General features: G+C 40.4%; 1 pseudogene; it reads left to right on the forward strand.

The window, feature by feature from the left end:
- Positions 1 to 25,324, forward strand: part of LOC128581096 (bifunctional purine biosynthesis protein ATIC-like) — a 51,097-nt pseudogene that overhangs the window by 25,301 nt on the left and 472 nt on the right.

The following is a 25,324-nucleotide window of genomic DNA, read 5'->3' on the forward strand; positions in this document are numbered from 1 at the left end:
AAACACTAAGTATTAACATTATAAGAAATTGCCAGTTTTTCAAAAAGGCTATGCCATTTTGCATTCCTGCCAGTAATGTATGAGACTTCTAGTTGCTCTGTATCCTCTCATGCACTTGGTATTGTCAGTCTTTTTAATTTTAGCCATTCTAATGAATGTGTGGAATACCTCATAGTACTTCTAAGTTGGACTTCCCTAATGACTAATGAAGTTGGACATCTTTTCATGTGCTATTTGCCATTCATATATATTCTTTCATAAAGGGTCCATGAGTTCTGTACATTATAAAATTTGTCTTTTTTAAAACTCTGTCTCACTTTATCACCCTGGGTAGAGTGGCATGGCATCGTAAGTCATAGCAAACTCAAACTCTTGGGCTCAAGTGATTCTCTTGCTTCAGCCTCCTGAATAGCTGGAACTACAGGCACCTGCCACAACACCTGGCTATTTTTTTTTAGAGATGGAGTCTCACCCTTGCTCAGGCTTGTCTCAAACTCCCGAACTCAAGCAATCCACCCACCTTGGCCCCCCAGAGTGCTGGTGTTACAGGCATGACTTATCTTTTTTATTTTTGAGAGTCTCATTTTGTCACCCTCAGTGCAGTGTTGTAGTGTCATAGCTCACAGCAACCTCAAACTGTTGGGTTCATATGATCCTTTTGCCTCAGGCTTCCAAGTAGCTGGGACCATAGGCACCTGCCACAATGCCCTGCCATTTTTTTTTTTTTGTTGCAGTTGTCATTGTTGGTTAGCTGGCCCAGGCGGGGCTTGAACCTGCCAGCCTTGGTGCATGTGGCTGGCTCCATAACCACTGCGCTATGGGCGCCAAGCCATACCCAGCTATTTTTTTAGAGATGGCTCACTCTTGCTCAGGCTGGTCTCCAACACCTGAGCTCAAGCAATTCAGCCATCTTGGCTTCCCAGAGTGCTGTAATTACAGGCATGAGCCACCGTGCCCACCTTGAGTTGTCTTTTTAGAAATTGAGTTATTAAGTGTTTATATATCTGCATTTAAGCATTGTTTATATATACAGATAGAAGGCCTTTATGAGATACATGTTTTGCAAATATTTTCTTCCAGTCTGAGCTTCCCTTTCTCTTGAAAGTATCTTTGGAAGAAAGCTTTTAATTTTTATAGAATCTATCACTTTTTCTTTTACATTTTATGCTTTTTCTATAGTATTTAAGAAATCTTTGCTTAACTCAAAATCTTAAAGATTTTCTCGTATATTTTCTTTGAAAAATTGCATAGTTTCAGCTTTTATGTTTAGTTCTGTGATCTTTTCCCACTATGTGACCTAGTAATCCGACTTTGGATTTATAGTAAATGAACTGAAATCAATACATCTGTGCTCCCATGTTCGTTGCAGCATTATTCACAATAGCCCCCTAAGTGTCCATCAGTGGATGAATGGGTAAAGAGAATGTAATATGCATACAGAATGGAATATAATTCAGTCTTAAAAGGGAGGGAAATCCTGTCATTTACAACAACATGAGTGAATCTGGAGGATTATGCTATGTGAAATAACCCAAGCACAGAAAGATAAATATTGCATGATCTCACTTATATGTGGAATCTGAAAAAGTTGAACTCATAGAAGCAGAGAGTTGAATGACGGTTACCAGAAGCTGGGGGTGGGATTGGGAGGGAGAGAATGGGAGTTGATCAAGGAGTATGGAGTTTCACACAGACAAGAGGAATAAGTCTTGGGATCCATTGCACAGCAGAGTGGCTATAGTCAATAATAATGTATTATATATAATCATATGTCATTTAATGATCTTCTGAGAAACACATTGTTAGGCAATCTTGTCTTTTTGCCAACCTCATGGAGTAAACCTACATAACCTATGGTGGTATAGCCTACCACACACCTAGGCTACATGGTACAGCCTATTGCTCCTAGTTACTGTATGTGACTAGGATACTGTGACTAGGATACTGTACTGAATACTGCAGGCAGTTGGAACACAATGGTAAGTGTATCAATAGCCAAGTATATTTAAACTTAGAAAAGGTACAGTAAAAATACGATATATAATGGGCAGCGCCTGTGGCTCAAGGAGTAGGGTGCTGGTCCCATATGCCGGAGGTGGCGGGTTCAAACCCAGCCCCGGGCAAAAACCACAAAAAAAAAAAAAATGATATAAAAGATAAAAAATGGTACACTTTTTAATGTATAGGACACTTACCATGAATGGAGCTTGCAGGACCAGAAGTTGTTCTGGGTTAGTGAGTAGTAAGTGAATATGAAAGCCTAGGACATAATTGCACACTACCACGGACGTTATAAACACTATACACTTAGGTTACATTAAACTTATTTTAAAACTTTTTTTTCAATAATAAAGTAACTTTAGGGCAGCGCCTGTGGCTCAACAGAGTAAGGCGCCGGCCCCATATGCCAAAGGTGGTGGGTTCAAACCCAGTCCCGGCCAAAAAAAAAAAATAATAATAAAGTAACTTTAGCTTACTGCAACTTTTCTACTCTATAAACTTTTCATTTAAAAAAAGCTTTTTGACTCTTGCAATAACACTTTACTTAAAACACAAATATGCAAAAACATGTTTTTCTTTATATTCTATAAGCTTTTTTTAATTAAAAAAATTTTTAACTTTTGCTTTTAAAACTTTGTTAAAAACTAAGACACAAACCCACATGGTAGCCGTTTAGGCCTACACGGAGTTCGGATCATCAATGTCACTGTCTTCCACTACATTTTCTCCCACAGAAAGGTCTTCAAGGCAATAGCACCCATAGAGCTGTCATCTGTATAACAAGGCCTTCTGAATACCTTCTGAAGGACCTGCCTGAGGCTACTTAACAGTTAACTTTTTTCTTTTTAATAAGTAGAAGGGTGGCGCCTGTGGCTCAAGTCAGTAAGGCGCCGGTCCCATATACCGAGGGTGGCGGGTTCAAACCCGGCCCTGGCCAAACTGCAACCAAAAAATAGCTGGGCGTTGTGGCGGGCGCCTGTAGTCCCAGCTACTCAGGAGGCTGAGGCAAGAGAATCGCTTAAGCCCAGGAGTTGGAGGTTGCTGTGAGCTGTGTGAGGCCACAGCACTCTACCGAGGGCCATAAAGTGAGACTCTGTCTCTACCAAAAAAAAAAAAAAAAAAAAAATAAGTAGAAGGAGTGCACTCTAAAATAACAATAAAATGTATAGTACAGTATAGTTATACATGAACTAGTAACATAGTTGTTAACGCTCACCATAGGACTGTCCGCTCAGCATGTCTGTTCACAGCAGCAGCACCACCACAGACAGGTGAGTAATGCATTGCACTATGTTAGGAAGGCTGCTTTGTCACTAGGAATTGTTCAGCTTCATTATAATCTTATGGGACCACCCACTGTTATTTATGTGGTCCAGCATTGACCAAAATGTCATTATGAGGTGCATGACTCTACATAAATCTACATATGTTGGCATTCTACTAGCAAATGCCTGGATATATAAGAAACAATGCTTTTGCCTCTGGAACTTTCAATAAGGGAGGCTAGAGAGAGGAAGACTTTTAATCTTTACTTTATTTACTTATTTTTTTAAGTTTCAGATTAATATATGGGTACAAACGATTAGGTTACATTGTTTGCATTTGTTAGGTAAAGTCCAAGTGGTAGTTGAGCTCTTCACCCAGGGGGTGTGCCATATACACCTACACTGTGCCCGTTAGGTGAGGACCCACCAATCCCCCTCTCCCCTCCTTGAATTTACTTGTGTTTTTCTTTCTCGTGGGTGTGTGGTTGTTCATCTACTGGTTTCATATTATTATTGAGTACACTGGATACTTTTCTATTCTTGTGATACTTTACTTAGGAGAATGTTCTCCGAATCCATCCAGGTAACTATAAAAGATATAAGGTCTCCATCTTTCTTCATGCTGAATAGTATTCCATGGTACACAGTGTATTTATCCATTTGTTGTTACTCCTCACTTTATAACCTTTTATAAAAATAACAAACCAAAAAATATTGTCAACACTATCCCAGGGAAAGTAGTGTTATTTCTACATACATCCGCTAATTTTGACTACGCACCAATTAAATTTAACTTTTCTTTCAGGTTTTCCTTGTTGTCCAGTGAGTGTTCTTTCTTCCAGGAGTTGTTTTGTCTTCAATCATGTTCTCAACATTGAGTCATAGTTTGGCTCCATTTTCCTATTTGTAGTGTCAGTTCCTGCTAAGACAAACTTCTTTTTTTTTTGTAGAGACAGAGTCTCACTGTACCGCCCTCGGGTAGAGTGCCATGGCATCACACGGCTCACAGCAACCTCTAACTCTTGGGCTTACGCGATTCTCTTGCCTCAGCCTCCCGAGCAGCTGGGACTACAGGCGCCCACCACAACGCCCGGCTATTTTTTTGTTGCAGTTTGGCCAGGGCTGGGTTTGAACCCTCCACCCTCGGCATATGGCTTCTTTATCGATACATTTAGACACAACAATTGAATTGAAAGTTGCAGTTTTCCCATCAAATTCAGCATGAGCAGCTGCTACCTCTGACAGTAGCAAAGGAGAGGCGTCACTGCCTACTCCGAACGATTTCCTGAGAGGGGAAAGTGAGCCTTATTAAATAGTAGAACTCTGTTTTAGGCTGTCGCCATTTTTTTGCCCAAATGGTCATTTTTATCGACAGGAAGTAAATAAAATGAACTGATTGTGACAATTCTAAGGTGAATTAAATTCTTAGAGAGTTTTCAGATCATAATATTTTCTACCTCAAAATTACTTACTGTATATGAAATATTTTAAAATTTAGAGAATACTGAAGAATACGAGATAAAAGAAATCAAAAGTTACTATTAAATCATATTTGCTTTGGTATCTCTGGGCTTTCTCATTTACGTCTTGCTTTCGTTTGTTCATTTATTCATTAAATATATTTATCAAATAACTATTATAACCAGGACTGGGCTAAGAACTGAGGATACAGGTGTAAAAAAAAAAAAAAAAAAAACAACTCCAAAACAAAAAACATCTTCTACTTTTCCTTCATGGTACATTATATCCTTCAAGACTCCACAGCAACTCAATAATTTAGTCAAAATTTTCAATTAAAAATATTCCCCAGTTGTTCTATTAGTAATTGGGTAAAGTTGAAAGTAACTCAAATGTTCAATACTTAAAGTTTGAAGCAGCTTCAATGTTCTTTATACCAGCCTTTGTGATGGTAACATGGTACAGAAGAGTGTGTTTTTTTTTTTTTGGCTGGGGCTGGGTTTGAACCTGCCACCTCCAGTATATGGGGCCAGTGCCCTACTCCTTTGAGCCACAGGCACTGCCTGGTACAGAAAAGTTTTAAAAAGCCTATAAAGCTTTTGAACTTAAGACCTCGGTGCCTATTTCTATACTCAACATATAGCTTTTTAAAAAGCCTATAATTGAAAACTTTGACTTTTGGCCAACTTGCAAAAGTTTTTAAACAATTTATATAATGTTGACAAGCAAAGCAGGCCTGCGCGACTGAAAATGAATCAGAAAGAAAAAAACTGAATGGGCAGAAAAAACATTACCATGTTCTTTTTATTGCTTATTTTCTTACATGTATTTTATTGGTAATTTTTTCCTCGGTATGAGAGTAATGTGTTACATTACAATAGAGAAGAAGGGAGTATCAAGGACATGATAATTGATAATTCCACCTACTGACAGGCAGTAGGACTTAAGACCTCGGTGCTATTTCTGTCCTCAACATACACTCTCTTTCTTCCATCTTTTATCCTAAACATCCTGGTCACCTGTCACTGAAGCCTTAATGATATTAGTTTCTAAGCACCAAAGACTGAGGGAGAAAAGAGAATGCTGAAGCCTTAAGAAAGAGTATAGGAGAAAGAGGTGAGAAGACTGAAATGAAATTTCTACCTCACAAGTTTGCCTTAAGTTAATTCTGAGGCCTCAAAACCACTAAGCGGCCACTCAGCACATGGCTGCTGAATAAATGAAAGAACAGATGTGTCAATAAGCAAAATTGGCTTAATACATGTTTATCTACTGTTTTATAAAGATGGTATTTCCTTGTGTAGGATAAAAATTCACAATAGTGTTCTCAGCTCTCGACATTGGTTTGTGTGGGCATGTATTTATCTCCTGCCGGGTATCTTTCCTCTCTGACAAGCTTCTTCTCTGCTGTATCTGAAACAGCCACTCTGGGCCAAGGAGACCTTATCACTTTACACTCGGCAGCTCCTCTGCCCTGGCACACCAAATATTTTGTTTAATCCTAAGCAATAATCCCCAGTTATTGCTCATGTCAAGAACAGATATCTTATCACTGAGAATTGGTCTAAGGGCAGAAACTCCACTGAAGCTATTAGTCCAAATATTAAGAATCAAGAAAGGCTTTTATTTTTTCAAATACTAACTATTCTTCATCTATACCCCAAATCATGGAATGTTTTTTATTAACTTTCTTTAAAATTTTTTAATTTCTTTAAAAAAAATGTTTTATTGCATTCAAAAGTAAAACAGACAAGATAAATACAACTAGCCCAGTATGAAGTACCACTGCTTCTTACTTAAAAGAATTTCCTCTAGATTTGCTCTGTTTGTAAAATGTGTACGTAACAACCATTATGTTTTTCACCTATACAAATAATGACAATTACAAAAAACTTCAACAATTCATCCCTACTTTTCAATGAAAAAATGTCCATTAGGAAGAAATTTTAATAAACAGAACTTTCTTTTTCCAGAAATTTTAAGGAAGTAGGTTCTTCTTTCAAGAACACCTAAGGCTGGAGAGATTAAAGATGGCAGCTGAGTAACAGCTTCCTTGCAACTGGGAACAGCGAGTCTGGGGAGACAAGACTCCAGGCATCTCTGGCTGGTGGGATCTGCCTATAATCAGCCCTTTGAGGATACAGGGAGCCAGCAAGGGACTTCTGGACCCCAAGAGAAGGACAAAAACAGTGGAAAACTGGCAAGTGGTTGCATGTGTTCGATTGACCTAATCACGCCGGCAACCGTAAGAACAAGCAGCAGTGAGACTGCAAACCGGACAGGCCTTACCTGTGAACTGTTTCGGTGTTCTTGGACTTGGCACTCAGTTGAACTGCCTTCAGGAGAGCTTGAGCAGGAGTGTGGAGAACTTTGGGCATTGTCTGGGGCCCCAGACTGAGCCACTGAGCTGGGTGCAGGAAGCCATTGCGAAAGAACTGCCCCGGCAAGCTCCACCATCAGGGTCTCAGAGCAAGGATTGGGTGGGTCAAAGTAACCTACTGACTGAGCAGCCTAAAGGCGGGGGCTGAGCTGCCTTACAGCCTTAATCCTTAGGGGCAGAGTGAGACTGTTTTGGCACACTGGAGCCTTGGGCTTTTGCCCTGGGTAGAGTGCCGTGACGTCACAGCTCATAGCAACCTCAAACTCCTGGGCTTGGTGCCACCCAGACCTCCATAACAGCTGTGCAGCGACCCCCGACTGGTGACCCGCACCCACTGGGCCTCCACATTCCCCGACCAGGAACTGTGGGAGCCACGCAACCCTGCATCCTCCCAGGTTCCATACAAGCCCGTTCATCTGGACAGGGACTCTGGTAGCTGCGTGACCTTTGGAGCCCTCCCTGCCTCTGCGCAGAGCTCTTCTCCTGGCCAGAGACTGCTGGAGCCTTGGGTTCTCTGTGCCAAAGTCACTGGGCGCCTGGCACTCCCAGAACCATGCGCACCACCCCCAGTCCTGTTGCTGGATCCAGGTGTGTCACAAACTAGAGCTGCTTCCACAACCAGAACTCTCTAGCTAGAGCGTCCCCAGAGGAACTACACAGGATCACTCCCTACAAAGATCCAGCAACAATAGAGTGATCCCACTGGGGTCTAATCTTGGAGAGACACCTCCCCAACTCTGAGGATGGCCAGAGGCAATGGTGAAAAACAATCATGAGGCGAAATCAACAGAAAAACTCTGGCAATATGAATAATCAGAGTAGATCAACTCCCCCAAGGATCAATAGGGCAGAAACAGCACAAGACCCCATGCACAAACAAATAGCTGAGATGTCAGAAATTGAATTCAGGATCTGGATAGCAAATAAGATCGAATTAGAACTCCAAAAGTTATCTCAAGAATTCAACGGATTCAAAGACCAAATGACCAAAGATTTTGACACATTGAGACAAGAAGTTGCATCCCTCAAAGATCTGAGAAACACAGTAGAATCTCTCAGTAACAGAATGGAGCAAGCAGAAGAAAGGATTTCTGACATTGAAGACAAAGCTTTCGAATGCTCCCAAACCCTGAAAGAAGAAGAGAAATGGAGAGCAAAAACAGACCACTCTCTCAGAGAGCTCTCGGATAATTTGAAGAAAACCAATATTCGTCTTATAGGGATCCCCGAAAGTGACGAAGTGGCTTCACAAGGCACAGAGTCTCTTCTCCATGAGATTATGAAGGAGAACTTTCCAGACATGCTAAGAGATTCCGAAATTCAGATAGCAGACAGTTTCAGAACTCCAACACAACTCAACCCAAATACGACATCCCCCAGACACATCATAATCAATTTCACTAAAGTTAATATGAAGGAGAAAATTCTGAAAGCTGCCAGATGAAAGAAAACCATTACCTACAAGGGGAAGAATATCAGAATCACTGCAGATCTCTCTGCTGAAACCTTTCAAGCTAGAAGAGGATGGTCATCGACCTTTAATCTCCTAAAACAAAATAACTTTCAAACCAGGATCCTGTACCCAGCTAAACTGAGCTTCATTTACGATGGAGAAATTAAATGTTTTAACGACATTTACATGTTGAAGAAATTTGCCACAACTAAACCAGCTCTCGAGGACATTCTTAGACCTATCCTCCATAAAGACCAGCGTAATTCTCCACCACAAAAGTAAACCCACCCAAAATATTTTTGATCAAATTCCAACTTCCACAGTCGCAAAGGATTGAAAATGTCCACCGGTCTCTCGAAAGGCTTATCAATACTCTCAATTAATGTGAATGGTTTAAATTGTCCTCTGAAGGGGCATAGGTTGGCGGACTGGATACAAAAACTCAAGCCAGATATCTGCTGCATCCAAGAATCGTATCTTACATTAAAAGACAGATATAGACTCAAGGTGAAGGGATGGTCATCTATATTCCAGGCAAATGGAAAGCAGAAAAAAGCAGGTGTTGCAATCCTGTTCGCAGATGCAATAGGCTTTAAACCAACTAAAATAATTAAGGATAAGAATGGACACTTCATATTTGTTACAGGTAATACTCAATATGATGAGATCTCAATTATTAATATTTATGCACCCAACCACAACGCACCTCAATTTATAAGAGAAACTCTAACAGACATGAGCAACTCGATTTCCTCCACTTACATAGTAGTTGGAGATTTTAACACCCCTTTAGCAGTCCTGGATAGATCCTCCAAAAAGAAGCTAAGCAAACAAATTTTAGATTTAAACTCAACCATTCAACATCTGGACTTAACAGACATCTACAGAACATTTCATCCCCAAAAAACTGAATACACATTCTTCTCATAAGCCCATGGAACATACTCCGAAATCGACCACATCCTAGGCCACAAATCTAACCTCAGCAAATTTAAAAAATATAAATTATTCCTTGCATCTTCTCATACCATCATGGAATAAAAGTTGAACTAAATAACAACAGGAACCTGCATACCCATACAAGAACATGGAAGCTAAACAAGGAAAATTATGTCAACTTAAGGAAGTGGTTGATGTAGGGTGGGGTCAACTAGGGGGGTTCTGAAAAAAAAAAAACAAAAACTGAAAACAAATTGTATATAAACCAACTCCTGGTGCCCCATGATTGCATTAATGTACACAGCCATGATTTAATTAAAAAAAAAAAAAAAAAGAACACCTAAGGCTAGGCTCGGAACCCATAGCTCAGTGGTTAGGGCATCAGCCTCATACACCAGGGCTGGCAGGTTCGAACCCGGCCCGGGCCTGCTAAACAACAATGACAGCTACAACAATAACAACAAAATAGCTGGGCATTTTGGCAGGCACCTGTAGTCTCAGCTACCTGGGAGGCTGAGGCAAGAGAATCACTTAAGCCCAAGAGTTTGAGGTTGCTGTAAGCTGTTACGCCATGGCACTCTACCCAGGGGGACATAGTGAGAGTCTGTCTCAAAAAAACAACAACAAAAAAACCCACCTAAGGCCTATGAGCATCTGACTTTCAGATGCCTAACACAGAAATAGCTGGTTGCCTACTGTCTTTTTGTTTCTACTGCTAACACCTACCCTTACTCTTATCACAGGAAACACAAAAATCACTCCTAAACTCCTGAGTTGCCTATTCTCTTTTAGCACATGCATATTTATATCCCCATTGTACACTTTATTAGTTTTTAATTTAATTTCAGAATATTAAGGGGCAAACGTTTTGGTTGCAAAAGTTTTGTACAGATTGAGTCAAAGTTGTCAGAGTGCCCTTCACCCAAACAGTGTGCACTTTACCCATTAAGCATGAATTTACCCCTCCCCTCTTACCCTCTCATCCTTGCTTGATTTTCATTGAGTTTTACTTCCATATATGTGCACCTAAGTGTTGATCAATTAGTTCCAACTTAGAATTGAGTACATCTGGTGTTTGTTCCTCCATTCTTGTGATCCTTCACTTAGAGTGCTCTCCAGTTCCATCTAGGTTGTCATAAAGATACTAAATCCCCATTTGGTTTCATGGCTGAGTAGTACTCCATAGTATGCATATACCAACCACATTTTATTAATCCATTCATATATTTGTGGATACTTGAGTTGTTTCCACGTCTTTGTGATTGTAGATTGTGCTGACAACCAGATTGTGCTATAAACATTCTAGAAACATCCTTTTCATAAACTGACCTTTTTTCCTTTGGTATATACCCAGCAGTGGGACTGCTGGATCAAATGGTAAGTCTACTTAAAGTTCTTTAAGGCGTCTCCATACTACCTGCCATAGAGGTTGTACTAGTTTGCACTCCACCAACAGAATATGAGTTCCTTTCTCTCTACATCCAAGCCAGCATCTGTTGCTTTGGAACTTTTTGACAAGAATCATTGTCACAGGCACTATATCTCATCATGGTTTTGATTTGCATTTCCCTGATGATTAGAAATATTGAGCATTTTCTTATGAGTTTTTTGGCCATTAGTATATTGTCATTTGAAAAGTTTCTGTTCAGCTCGGCACCCGTAGCACAGTGGTTACGGTGCTAGCCACATACACCAAAGCTGGCAGATTCGAACCTGGCCTGGGCCAGCTAAATAATGACAACTGCAACAAAAAATAGCCAGGCGTTGTAGTGGGCGCCTACAGTCCCAACTACCTGGGAGGCTGAGGCAAGAGAATCACTTAAGCCCAGGAGTTGGAGGTTGCTGTGAGCTGTGATGTCACAGCGCCCTACAGAGGGTGACACAGTGAGACTCTGTCTCAAAAAAAGAAAAAAAAAAGCTGCTGAGTCTGAAAGACCTTTATAGGGGTAGGGAGGAGGGATATGTAGTAAAAGGTGAGAAGCTAGTGAGGCTTGAGTCCAGTAGGAACAGAAATCTTCACCTTTAAATGATCTATAATACATGTATAGATGTATATAATACATGTATTATATAACTTGCCCTGGCTAAACTTTCTTAATCTCATATTCTAAACCAGTGTTTCGGGGGGAGGAGACAAGATGGCTGACTGAAGCCAGCTTTCCACAGAGGCTCCCGTTCAGAAGGAGAGTTAAAGGACAAAAATTCAGCAAGTTACCTGGTGGATTTGAGCTGCACTAAGAAAGAAGGTTGTAGAACGCACGTCAACCCCGCTGAGGCGAGCTGCAACCACAAGGATACAAACAAAAGGTACAAAATCCATCACCAAGCGGACGGGAGTCCCCTCCCCCATGAGAATGGCTCAGAGTGCCCCACAAACAACTGGGCAGAGTTCAAAGGTCCTCCCACTACACTCCACGGGAGAGACCCTCTAAAAACTGGACCTACCTCCCCTACTAGGGTGCCACGGCGTCCTCCTGCCAGCCATAAAACTGTACAAACTGTGTATAGTCTCTACCTGGAATTCTGAGCTCCCAGCGCTCCCCTTCACTCACACTGGGGTCTGGAGGCCAGTCCCGGTCGGTCAGCGGAGAGGGGACTGCACCGGAGTGGCAGTTCCCTGAGGCACAGTGCGATAGCCATCTTTTGGTGACAATATGGCCAGGCATAAAACTGTGTAAAGCTGTGTGTGTTCTCTGACCGCAACCCCAGGCTTCCAGCACTCCCCACGCTCCCCTCTGCTCTTGCTCCAAGGTCTGGAGGCCTGTCTCCCAGGGGTCCAGACTCTTGGGCAATTGCTCGAGGGGTGTAGACAGTGCTGGGCTGCAGCCGGTTGGTGCAGATTCTGGGATACGGGAGCGGAGAGAGGATGGTTGGCCAGAGGGGAGCTACACTGGAGCAACGGTTGCCTGAGCCATAAGGCAGCAGCCCTCTTTTGCTAGCAATACGGCTCACTACAGAATATTCTGAAGCCACACCCCATCTCCCTGGGTAACCAGAGACTCTGAGTTCGCCTGAGGCAACTCCAACTTGCAAACCAGGGAAACTCCCAGGGCGGGGCTGACCCAGAGTCCGCTTTACTAAACCTAAGACACACCTGGCCCTCAGGGGATCGTCAGCCTATAGACAATACAAGAGCAAAGACAAGCTGATTTGGAACTCAATTCAGCTTCTCTTATTCAGGGGAAACCCAGAGTTGTTCTGTTCTGTTCTGTCAGTAACATTAATCAGGGGTGAGACTGGACCTGAGTGAAAACCTCGCAACCTTCATCTAGCACCTGAGGTTGTCAGGCCTCACCTCCTCCTGCTGGAGAGAGGCAGAGCGCAGCAGCCTGGCAGACTTCCTTGTGATTCAGGCAGGTACAAACTCCTGGAATACCGATTCACTACAGGCAACTGTGTCAGCCAACTGCAGGGCTATCAGTGACTGGGTGTGAAGTGGTGCAAGGTGGGGAAGGAGGCAGCAACCTTCCCAGACTGATTTATAGGCTGGGTGGCTTCTCCTGACTCCACGCAGAACTGGAGCAAGCCACACCAGAGTAGTCACCAGACTCCTGTGATCCAGTTCCCAGAGACCTCTTAAACTCTCTCACCTGAGACAGGTGCAGACTGAGACAATTGATTTGGACATTTTTGAACTGAACAATCACCTGAGGACACATCAGGTGGTGCCCTAGGTGCACGGTGGTAGGAAGGTTTGATTTTTCTTTTCCAATTGTTTGCCATTGGGGGGCGGGGTGACTTAATTGCTGATATTTCTCCACAGCTGAGACTTCAATCCAAAGTATCTGTTTCACTAGGGTGGAACAGAAACCAGCTGAAAACAAGGCAGAACCATTTAGCCCCACCACACCAGACAGGGCCCCAGTTTCTCAGGCCACAACACCGTACGGGCCCTTGACAAAGCCCCAGGGGAAAAAATCAGAGGGAGTAAAACAACCATGAGGTGGAATCAGCAGAAAAACTCTGGTAACATGAATAACCAGAATAGATCAACCCCCCCAAGGACAGATATGGCAGATGCAATTGAAGATCCCATTCATAAACAACTGGCTGAGATGTCAGAAATCGAATTCAGAACTTGGATTGCAGACAAGATTAACAAAGTGGAATTAGGAATTCGAGGAGAAATTCAAAAGTTGTCTCAAGAATTTAATGAATTTTAAGACAAAACCACCAAAGACTTAGACACACTGAAGCAAGAATTTGCAGCCCTCAAAGATATAAAAAATACAGTAGAATCCCTCAGTAACAGAATGGAGCAAGCAGAAGAAAGGATTTCTGACATCGAAGATAAAGCCTTTGAACGCTTCCAAACTCTCAAAGAGGAAGAGAAATGGAGAGCAAAAACGGGTTACTCTCTCAGAGAGCTCTGGGATAATTCAAAGAACGTGAATATTCGAATCATAGGAGTTCCAGAAACAGATGAAGTGGCCTCGCTGGGCACAGAGGCCCTTCTGCATGAAATTATGAAAGAGAATTTTCCAGACATGCCTAGAGATTCTGAAATTCAGATAGCGGACAGCTTCAGAACCCCAGCACGACTCAACCCCAATAAGACATCCCCAAAGCATATCATAATTAACTTCACTAAAGTTAATATGAAGGAGAAAATCCTCAAAGCTGCCAGGAGAAAGAAAACCATTACCTTCAAAGGGAAGAATATTAGAATGACTGCAGATCTCTCTGCTGAAACTTTTCAAGCCAGAAGAGGGTGGTCACCAACTTTTAATCTCCTAAAGCAAAATAACTTTCAACCCCGGATCTTGTATCCAGCTAAACTAGTTTCATTTATGATGGAGAAATTAAATACTTTAATGACATTCATATGTTGAAGAAATTTGCCATAAGCAAACCAGCTCTTCAGGATATTCTCAGACCTATCCTCCATAATGACCAACCCAATCCTATACCACAAAAGTAAACTTACTCAGAAACTTCGGATCAAACTCCAATTTCCACACTGGCGAAAGGATTAAAAATGGCCACTGGACTTTTGAAAAACTCGATACCCAAAACTTCACCAGACTTATCAATATTCTCCATTAATGTGAACGGCTTAAACTGTCCTCTAAAGAGGCATAGGTTAGCTGACTGGATACAAAAACTCAGGCCAGATATCTGTTGCATACAAGAGTCACATCTTAACCTAAAAGACAAATACAGACTCAGGGTGAAAGGATGGTCGTCCATATTTCAGGCAAATGGTAATCAGAAAAAAGCAGGTGTTACAATTTTATTGGCAGATACAGTAGGCTTTAAACCATCAAAAGTAAGGGAGGACAAGAATGGTCACTTCATATTTGTTAAGGGTAATACTCACTATGATGAGATCTCAATTATTAATATCTATGTACCCAACTAGAATGCACCTCAATTTATAAGAGAAACTCTAACAGACATGAGGAACTTGATTTCCTCCAGCTCCATAATCGTCGGAGATTTCAACACTCCTTTGGCAGGGTTGGATCAATCCTCCAACAAGAAGCTGAGCAAAGAAATCTTAGACTTAAACTTAACCATCCAACATTTGGATTTAGCAGACATCTACAGAACATTTCATCCCAACAAAACTGAATACACATACTTCTCATCAGTCCATGGAACTTACTCCAAAATCGATCACATCTTAGGTCACAAGTCTAACCTCAGTAAATTTAAAGGAATAGAAATTATTCCATGCATCTTCTCGGACCACCATGGAATAAAACTTGAGCTGAGTAACAACAGGAATCTGCATACTCATACAAAAACATGGAAGTTAAATAACCTTATGCTGAATGACAGCTGGGTCAGAGATGAGATTAAGAAAGAAATCACCAATTTTTTGGAACAAAACAACAATGAAGACACGAACTATCAGAACCTCTGGGACACCACAAAGGCAGTTCTAAGAGGGAAACTTATAGCACTGCAAGCCTTCCTCAAGAGAACGGAAAGAGAGGAAGTTAACAACTTAATGGGACATCTCAAGCAACTGGAAAAGGAAGAATATTCCAACCCCAAACCCAGTAGAAGAAAGAAATAACCAAAATTAGAGCAGAATTAAATGAAATTGAAAACAAAAGAATAATACAAGTGATCAATAAATCAAAAAGCTGGTTTTTCGAAAAGGTCAATAAAATAGATAAACCTTTGGCCAACCTAATCAGGAAAAAAAGAGTAAAATCTCTAATCTCATCAATCAGAAACAACAAAGACGAAATAACAACAGACTCCTCAGAAATCCAAAAAATCCTTAATGAATATTACAAGAAACTTTATTCTCAGAAATATGAAAATCTGAAGGAAATTGACCAAGAGTTGGAAGCACATCACCTTCCAAGACTTAGCCAGAATCAAGTGGAAATGTTGAACAGGCCCATATCAAGTTCGGAAATAGCATCAACCATACAAAACCTCCCTAAAAAGAAAAGCCCGGGACCAGATGGTTTCACGTCTGAATTCTACCAAAACTTTAAAGAGGAATTAGTACCTGTATTACTCAACCTGTTCCAAAAGGTAGAAAAAGAAGGAAGACTACCCAACACGTTCTATGAAGCAAACATCACCCTGATCCCCAAACCAGGGAAAGACCCAACAAGAAAAGAAAATTACAGACTGATATCACTAATGAATATAGATGCAAAAATATTCAACAAGATCCTAACAAACAGAATCCAGCAACACATCAAACAAATTATACATCATGACCAAGTCGGTTTTATCCCAGGATCTCAAGGCTGGTTCAATATACGTAAATCTATAAATGTAATCCAGCACATAAACAAATTAAAAAACAAAGACCATATGATTCTCTCAATCGATGCAGAAAAAGCTTTTGATAATAACCAGCATCCCTTCATGATCAGAACACTTAAGAAAATCGGTATAGAAGGGACATTTCTTAAACTGATAGAGACCATCTACAGCAAACCCACAGCCAATATCATATTGAATGGAGTTAAATTGGAATCATTCCCACTCAGATCAGGAACCAGACAAGGCTGCCCATTGTCTCCATTGCTTTTTAACATTGTAATGGAAGTTTTAGCCACTGCAATTAGGGAAGAAAAGGTGATCAAGGGTATCCATACAGGGTCAGAAGAGATCAAACTTTCACTCTTTGCAGGTGATATGATAGTATATCTGGAAAACACTAGGGTCTCTACTACAAAACTCTTAGAAGTGATCAAGGAATACAGCAGTGTCTCAGGTTACAAAATCAACATTCATAAATCGGTAGCCTTTATATATACCAACAATAGTCAAGTTGAAAAAACAGTTAAGGACTCTATCCCATTCACAGTAGTGCCAAAAAAGATGAAATATTTGGGAATTTATCTAACAAAGGATGTGAAAGATCTTTATAAAGAGAACTGTGAAACTCTAAGAAAAGAAATAGCTGAAAATATTAACAAATGGAAAAACATACCATGCTCATGGCTGGGAAGAATCAACATAGTTAAAATGTCTATATTACCCAAAGCAATATATAATTTCAATGCAATCCCTATTAAAGCTCCACTGTCATACTTCAAAGATCTGGAAAAAACAATACTTCGTTTTATATGGAATCAGAAAAAAACCTCGAATAGCCAAGACATTACTCAGAAATTAAAACAAAGCAGGAGGAATTACGCTACCAGACCTCAGACTATACTACAAATCAATAGTGATCAAAACAGCATGGTATTGGCACAAAAACAGAGAGGTAGATGTCTGGAATAGAATAGAGAATTAAGAGATGAATCTAGCTACTTACTGTTATTTAATCTTTGACAAGCCAATTAAAAACATTCAGTGGGCAAAAGATTCCCTATTTAACAAATGGTGCTGGGTGAACTGGCTGGCAACCTGTAAAAGACTGAAACTGGACCCACACCTTTCACCATTAACTAAGATAGACTCTCACTGGATCAAAGATTTAAACTTAAGACATGAAACTATAAAAATACTAGAGGAGAGTGCAGGGAAAACCCTTGAAGAAATCGGGATGGGTGAGTATTTTATGAGGAGGACCCCCCGGGCAATTGAAGCAGCTTCAAAAATACACTACTGGGACTTGATCAAACTAAAAAGCTTCTGCACAGCCAAGAACACAGTAAGTAAAGCAAGCAAACAGCCCTCAGAATGGGAGAAGATATTTGCAGGTTATGTCTCCGACAAAGGTTTAATAATCAGAATCCACAGAGAACTCAAACGCATTAGCAAGAATAGAACAAGGGATCCCATCGCAGTCTGGGCAAGGAACTTGAAGAGAAACTTCTCTGAAGACAGGTGCGCGGCCTTCAGACATATGAAAAAATGCTCATCATCTTTAATCATCTGAGAAATGCAAATCAAAACTACTTTGAGATACCATCTAACTCCAGTGAGACTAGCCTATATCACAAAATCCCAAGACCAGAGATGTTGGCGCGGATGTGGAGAAAAGGGAACAGTTTTGCACTGCTGGTGGGAATGCAAATTAATACATTCCTTTTGGAAAGAGATATGGAGAACACTTAGAGATCTAAAAATAGATCTGCCATTCAATCCTGTAATTCCTCTACCGGGCATATACCCAGAAGACCAAAAATCACGTCATAACAAAGATATTTGTACCACAATGTTTATTGCAGCCCAATTCATAATTGCTAAGTCATGGAAGAAGCCCAGGTGCCCATCAATCCACGAATGGATTAATAAATTGTGGTATATTTACACCATGGAATATTATGCAGCCTTAAAGAAAGATGGAGACTTTACCTCTTTCATGTTTACATGGATGGAGCTGGAACACATTCTTCCTAGTAAAGTATCTCAAGAATGGAAGAGAAAGTACCCAATGTACTCAGCCCTACTATGAGACTAATTTAGGGTTTTCACATGAAAGCTATAACCCAGTTACAACCTAAGAATAGGGGGAAGGGGGAAAGGGAGGGGAGTGAGGGGAGAGGTGGGTAGAGGGAAGGGAATTGGTGGGATTACACCAGCGGTGCATCTTACAAGGGTATATGTGAAACTTGGTAAACGGTCTGTGAAGCTAGTGAATGATGCTCCATGATCATATCAATGTACACAGCTATGATTTAATAAAAAAAAAAGAAAAAAAAAAGAAAGTTTAGCAAAAAAAAAAATAAAATAAGTAAACCAGTGGTTCTCAACCTTCCTAATGCTGCGACCCTTTAATACAGTTTCTCATGTTGACCTGACCCCCAACCATAAAATTATTTTTGTTGCTACTTCATAACTGTAATTTTGCTACTGTTATGAATCGTAATGTAAATATCTGATATGCAGGATGGTCTTAGGCGACCCCTGTGGAAGGGTTGTTCCATCCCCCAAAGGGGTCGCAACCCACAGGTTTAGAACCGCTGTTCTAAACTGTTTCACTTAATAATAAACAACTGCATCATTTTCAAAACATCAATTTTGATGAGTGAATTCACTGATACCATATCCTTTCCTTTCAGACTATTTTACTATGCCAAATTTAGTATTCCTTTGACTTAGTAGGATGTCTAATCCTTCAACCGTATGAGTGTTTACACGTCGTTGCTCCATTGTTTATTTCTTTCTTAGGATAAAAAATCATTCCTAGAACTCCCCAGGAGACTGCTCCTCATATCTATTGGCTAGAATGAGTCACATGCTCTTTTCCTAAACCAAAACCGGCAGAAAGAAACAGTTACCATGATTGGTTCAGACCCAAATTTGAATTTTCTCCTGAGGATGGAATAGAGTGAGTTTCTTGGGAGGCGAATACTCCACATTTCAAAGATTAAAAGAAAAAAAGAAAAAATGTTGTGTGATCAACCATAGTAAGTGCTACAGTATTATGTACAAAACTTATATCATTTTAGCCCCAGCTAAGAGTGAATCCTTTTGAAGTCATTGTTCATTCGTTAGGAACAGGCTAGGTTTCAGGAAAGAAACATGAAAATAACTCTGTTTCCATCAATTCCATTCTAGAACTGGATCTACTAAATATTTGTTGGATGACTTTAGGTAACTACCCTCTCTGCCTTGATTGCCACATCCACAACATGATATAAATATTATTCTGTGTATGTTGTGAGACAGCTGGGAAGATATAATTATGCCACATGAATGCAAAGCAGTATTATTTCCACATTTAAGCTTCCCACGCTGCCTATTTGTTCTATTTTCATTCATTCATTCATACACTCAACAAATGAGTGCTGACAGTCTACTTAATGTAATATATGGGATAAATATTTTCACCATGGCTCTTGCATCTATGATATTAAGTAATGAATCATTTACCACCACCTGCCTTATCTTTTAGAGTTCAGAATCAAGCAGTGCAGGAAGTAAGACAGGAGGTTGGATAACAAGGGATGTTGCTTGTGGAATGATAATAGTTACTTCAAATGGAGTGTGAACTTTCTTGTTCATTAATGGGATTGCAACCAAGTATATGAGTCCACAGCGGCCTACGATGCTTTTCTGGCTTAGATATTATTTGGGTTTTAATACTTACTAAGATATAATATAGACAAAGCAACTAAACCAAGAAAGTTAGGATTATGTTACAATAAAATTTAACAAAACCTCAGCCTTTATGATGAAAAAGAAAACTTTCGTTCTGAAAGTTTTCTGCTTTTCAGAATGAAAAGGCAACATTAATTGCTTAAGGTCAGCTAACCAATTGTCTTAAACACTGCTATAACCTAAAATACTATATATGACACTATGTAATATTTTTGAAGTCATAGGAATAATCTGGCAAAAATAATCCAGCCTAGCCTATTCTCATTTTTTTTTAAGAGATGAAGTCTTTCTCTGTTGCCCAGGCTGGGGAGCAGGGTACTATCATAGCTCGCTGCAGCTTCAAACTCCTTCTAGCTTCTAGCCTATTCTTTACTGTGGTAGATTCATTAGAAGGTTCTACTAAGACTTATTAGAATACATACAGAACAATATATATTTTTTCCTTTTCCACTCTGAAAAACAAAACAGAAATGTTCGCTTTTGGGTAAGATTGTAAAACGTCTAACAATTCAAGTCTTTTATTTTCATCTGGATCCTCAAAGTTGACCATGTATACTTTTACTTCCCCCCTATTCCTCTTGCTGTAAATCCTTTTCCATTATTTTCCCATTTCTCTCAGTTGTAAATCCAAACCATTTCCACATTCCAGGACAATTAATTTTCATTCCCTCATCTCTTCAAATAATCTTGTCTCCTATGACACTGAGGAACCTGAAGCCATCAGATTTGATGTACTCCCTCCTACCAGACCTACAAATTTATCCACGTGATCACCCATCCTTCCAATATTTCCTCAGAAGGTAAGGTTTCTTCTCTGGTCCAAACCAAATTTTTCTATCCGTGCTCTTGGTTCCATCATTTCCTATCTCTTCCAGAAACCTAAACAATTAATTTTCCTTCATATTTTTTATGTTGCAGATTTGCCAAACAATTACTCATATATGCATAACCTCTTATGAGGGGAAGCGATTCGCCCTTGATCTCTGCAAAGGGGCAGCCATGTTTTACACCATGCAAACTTGTCTGTACCTTCTGATTAAATCAGGTGGGAATCTGAAAGGGCAGCCAATTTACAGACTACCCAGAGCAGTGATTTTCAACCAGTGTGACACAAGAGGATCTTAGGTATGCCACAAAAATCTTTAAAGATCGTTAATTAAATTATTTTTGAAAGAAGTTCAAAGCATAGTAAGTACATTCTTTTTAAATCTTTTTTTGGCATCAACTAACTAAAAACCCACCTGAAGGGGGAATGGGAATAATTTAAGTGTGCCACAGAAGTTTAACTATAGGTTGAAGAATGTTGTGAGATAAAAAAAAAATGAGAAGATGCCCAGGCCCTGACACCTTCTTAAAATTTCAAGGCTGCCCACTGCTCTGATAATGAGACACCCAGTTTAAGTGTGACGAGTGGATTTTTATTATTAGGAAGGTTATGAAATGATCTTTGTTGCAGGTCTTGCCTGTGAAAGTCATTCACTTTAATGTTCAATGGAAGTAAGTGTAATCCACATAATTGTCAGAAAGCTAAGCATCTTAGTGCAAAAATAAAAACACTGAGCATTTTTGATAAGAATACCACTGACAGCAGTGGACTATTATATGGACTTTATATCATTTCCAACTGTCACAATAATCCCACAATGTACCTTCTAGTATTACTGGTTTTCAGATAAGGAAACTAAGGCTCAGAAAACTTGAGTTACTTCATTAATAAGTGGCAGATCCTAGAATCTGGACACAAAGTTTATGTACTCTTTGAACTCTTTATACTGTATCTGGCTTTTTTCTAGCCCAAAACATGGAGGCATTGCTTACTTTTACTTTGTCATTGTCATCCTGACATGACATCAAAATGATTGATGTAAGTATATAAAACAGTATAAAATTAACAAGAAAATGGAGAAAGGAAATAAAATCAAACTGGGGCAAATTTAGGGTATAAAAGTATGTGCCATGGGTTTGTTTTCTAGGTATTTAGAGAAGTATTTCCAAAGATCATTAGAAAGAAGTGAATGGGCTGGGCATGGTGGCTCACGCCTGTAATCGTAGCACTCTGGGAGGCTGAAGCAGGTGGAGTTCAAGACCAGCCTGAGCAAGAGCAAGACCCCATTTCTAAAAATAGCCAGGCCCTGTGGCAGGCACCTGTAGTTTCAGCTACTTGAGAGGCTGAGGCAAGAGGGTCACTTGAGCGCAGGAGTTTGAGGTTGCTGTGAGCTATAATGCCACAGCACTCTATTTAGGGTGACAAAGTCAGAATGTCGAAAAAAAAAAAAAGAAGAAGAAGAAGAAAAGAAAGTAAAAGGAATCAAAGAAAGAAAAAAAGAAACAAACAAATGATGACTTTGGGAAGACTTCATTACTTCTGAGGACTCAAAAGATTAAAGACTGGGCATGAGAGATGGTCATTATTAAGCACATATATTAAGCAAAATACCACATATAGCAAGGGGCACCTAGCACAAATGCTTGCTAATCGAACTTAGAAATATTACCAAACATCTCAGCCTACCCAGCATAAGGTAAGGAAGTCTATTAAAAGGGTGTAATTTGTTACAAGATTAGAGTTTAAAACAAACATGTGGGAGTAGATATTCACTAATTTAAGCAAAGTTCAGAAAGAAAAAAATCACTGGCCACAGATATTTATGCATTGCATTCTACAAAATGGCTCATCAAAAAGAGTATCTATTGCCCTAATGATGGTTCCTGCACAAAACATCTCAAAGATTTCCACATTCAGATTGAAATCTATTCTTGATTTACATTCTTTTCTTCTTGGTTAACATCAGAGGCATGCCTCTCTGAAATAAAATGAGACACTTAATTACAGAGAAAAGGAGTAAAGATGGTGATGGGCTTACCAACAGCAATGCAATAATGTCTTTGAAGGGAAAGCTGTCAGGCGGCACTCTGCCCTTGGTTCTTGGTGTGCTCTTGGCTGAAGAATAACCAGACACAGCAAGTGCCAAGCCCAGTCTCCTGGTTGTATTGTCCTGGTTCTCTGCTTCCTTAGGAAGGAAAAATCACCAGCAGGGCCAACAGGACTGAGTGACCACAGGAACAATCTCACCTAAGCAGCTCTTTATTATGAAGTGGAATGAGCCTGTCTCCAAAATCAGGGAGAAACAGACTGACGCATTCCCTTATTGACTCTCTCAGGTTCTATTTTTTTTTTTTTTTTTGAGATGAGTTTTACTCCATTGCCCTGGCTAGAGTGCCTTAGCATCATAGCTCACAGCAACCTCAAACTCTTGGGGTTGAGGAATCTTTTTGCTTCAGCCTCCTGAGCAGTGGGGACTTCAAGCGCGCGCCACAACACCCAGCTAATTTTCCTATACCTACCATTGATGGGGTCTCGCTCTCACTCAGGCTGCTCTCCAACTCCTGAGCTCAAGCAATCTACATGCCTCAGCCTTCCTGAGTGCTACAATTACAAGCGTGAGCCATCATGCCCAGCCAGGTTATTTTCTCTTATAAGCCCAGTCCAGGTGAAGGGTTTGGGGGAAGTGTAAGATGTTACTAAATGATGAACAGGTATCCTCAATTCCATCTGTGTGCATGAATACAAGCTCCCTCTCAAAAAACCCACCTGGAGGGGGAATGGGAATTCCCAGGTTAATAACACATTCCAGTCTTTCTTGGGTGCAGGATTAAGGGTACTGCAACACAGATTTCCTGCCCTTCTCCTCCTTCCCAGGTGGAACTATTGCTAGAGACGGCATCAAAGCAGAGTATTCCTGTTCCATTTAGAAAAAATCTGAATTTGGATCACCATATGACTTTTGTAATCCTTTTTCCAACAGGCATACAAACTGGGGTTCAAGTGGGAAAACCAGGGTATTGTTCATATTAATGATTTCTGGCATCAAAGATTCTGAGTGATAATCTATGTAAAAGAAAATCAAATAATCTCAGGACCCTCCAAACTTCTTATGACAAAGGGAAAGCTAAGCCTGGAGGATGAGCCATACAACAGCCTATTCCAAATAAACAGCTGCTACTTTCAGAACTTTGTGTCAAACCAAACCCGAAAGGGAAAAGGGCCCCAGTTATCTCTGGATGACTGCCCCTCAAATCACTCCTAAGTAAATTCTAGGCTGGCCTTCAAACCTTTCAAGATTCTCTCACAAACAAGGCTATCAATCTAACTCTGCTAAAGTCTGTTAAATTCCACACTGGTAGGCTAGGACAAAAATGGTTCTCTTGTTCCTCTACCTACCCAGAGACATAACCCATTCTACCTTTACTCTTTTGCCTTCACCTTCAAACAATTACCTTACGTAAATATAAATTTATTGGGCTGTAACTTTACTGAAGTCTCACCAAACTGCAACCATCTGTCCTACCACCTAGGTGTCAGTCTTCCTACATGCCTTCCTCCTTTAAGGAAATGGATAAATACTAAACCTTCCCAAAACCTTTTCAGAAAAGAACAGGCACAGATGGGTCTGTGATTTGTTGTTTTCCCAGGCACACACTCTCAAGTTCTGGCTTAACCTCTACTGACTCTCTGCCTTAGTCACAAATTTTGGTTAACACTTGTAAAAAAAAAAACACTGCTGCTGATTTGAATATGTAAGTATATAGGGTTACCATGTTTGCTTCCAAAAGAGATTAGCTCATACTTAATAATGGAGTAAATCTGCTGAGCCATGACTCAATGCACGGAAGTTATCAGGACAGCTGTATCTCTACCTTTGTTGCAGGAAGACAAGGCCCAATGGAGAGAAAGAGCACCCAAACACTACGTTTATTAAGAGGAAGGGCTTTATTCACCACCCGGAAGCTTATGGCATAGAAGAATTCCAAAAGGCTGTGCTCCCTGACTGACTTGGTCTTTCTCTTTTTATTGACAATCAAAAAGTTCCACCCCACAGTTACCCTTCTCATTGGCCAGTTTGAATCAAGCGGGAGATGCTATTCCCATCCCTACAGAACTATAGGATTTCACAGAACTTGGAAATTTCCAAGTTTCTGGAAGTTAAGTTTACAAATTCCCAAGAGCTGAGTCACGGTGGAGAGGACCCTGCAGGTGTATCCTTGTGGTCTCCCTGAGAAGACCTATTCTTCTAGACCTCACCCTTCTCAGCTATCCTCTCTCACTTTCAAAGCCTTCGGGATCAACAAGCACAGAACTTTTAGGGTGCTGTCTCACTGTGTCACCTTTCATTGCTGAGACCAAGATTATATCAAAGATTCAGAATTTAAATTCCTGCGGAACTAAGCACCTTTCCAGGTTCTTCACTTTGTTGTATCCTGCTTATTTTCACACTCTAAAAGAAGGAACTACCTCATGCTTCAAGAGGTAAGGCCCAGCGATTTGGACTTTCAATATCCTTTTCAGGTGCG

Source organism: Nycticebus coucang, chromosome 3, assembly GCF_027406575.1.
Source record: "Nycticebus coucang isolate mNycCou1 chromosome 3, mNycCou1.pri, whole genome shotgun sequence".
NCBI lineage: Eukaryota > Metazoa > Chordata > Mammalia > Primates > Lorisidae > Nycticebus > Nycticebus coucang.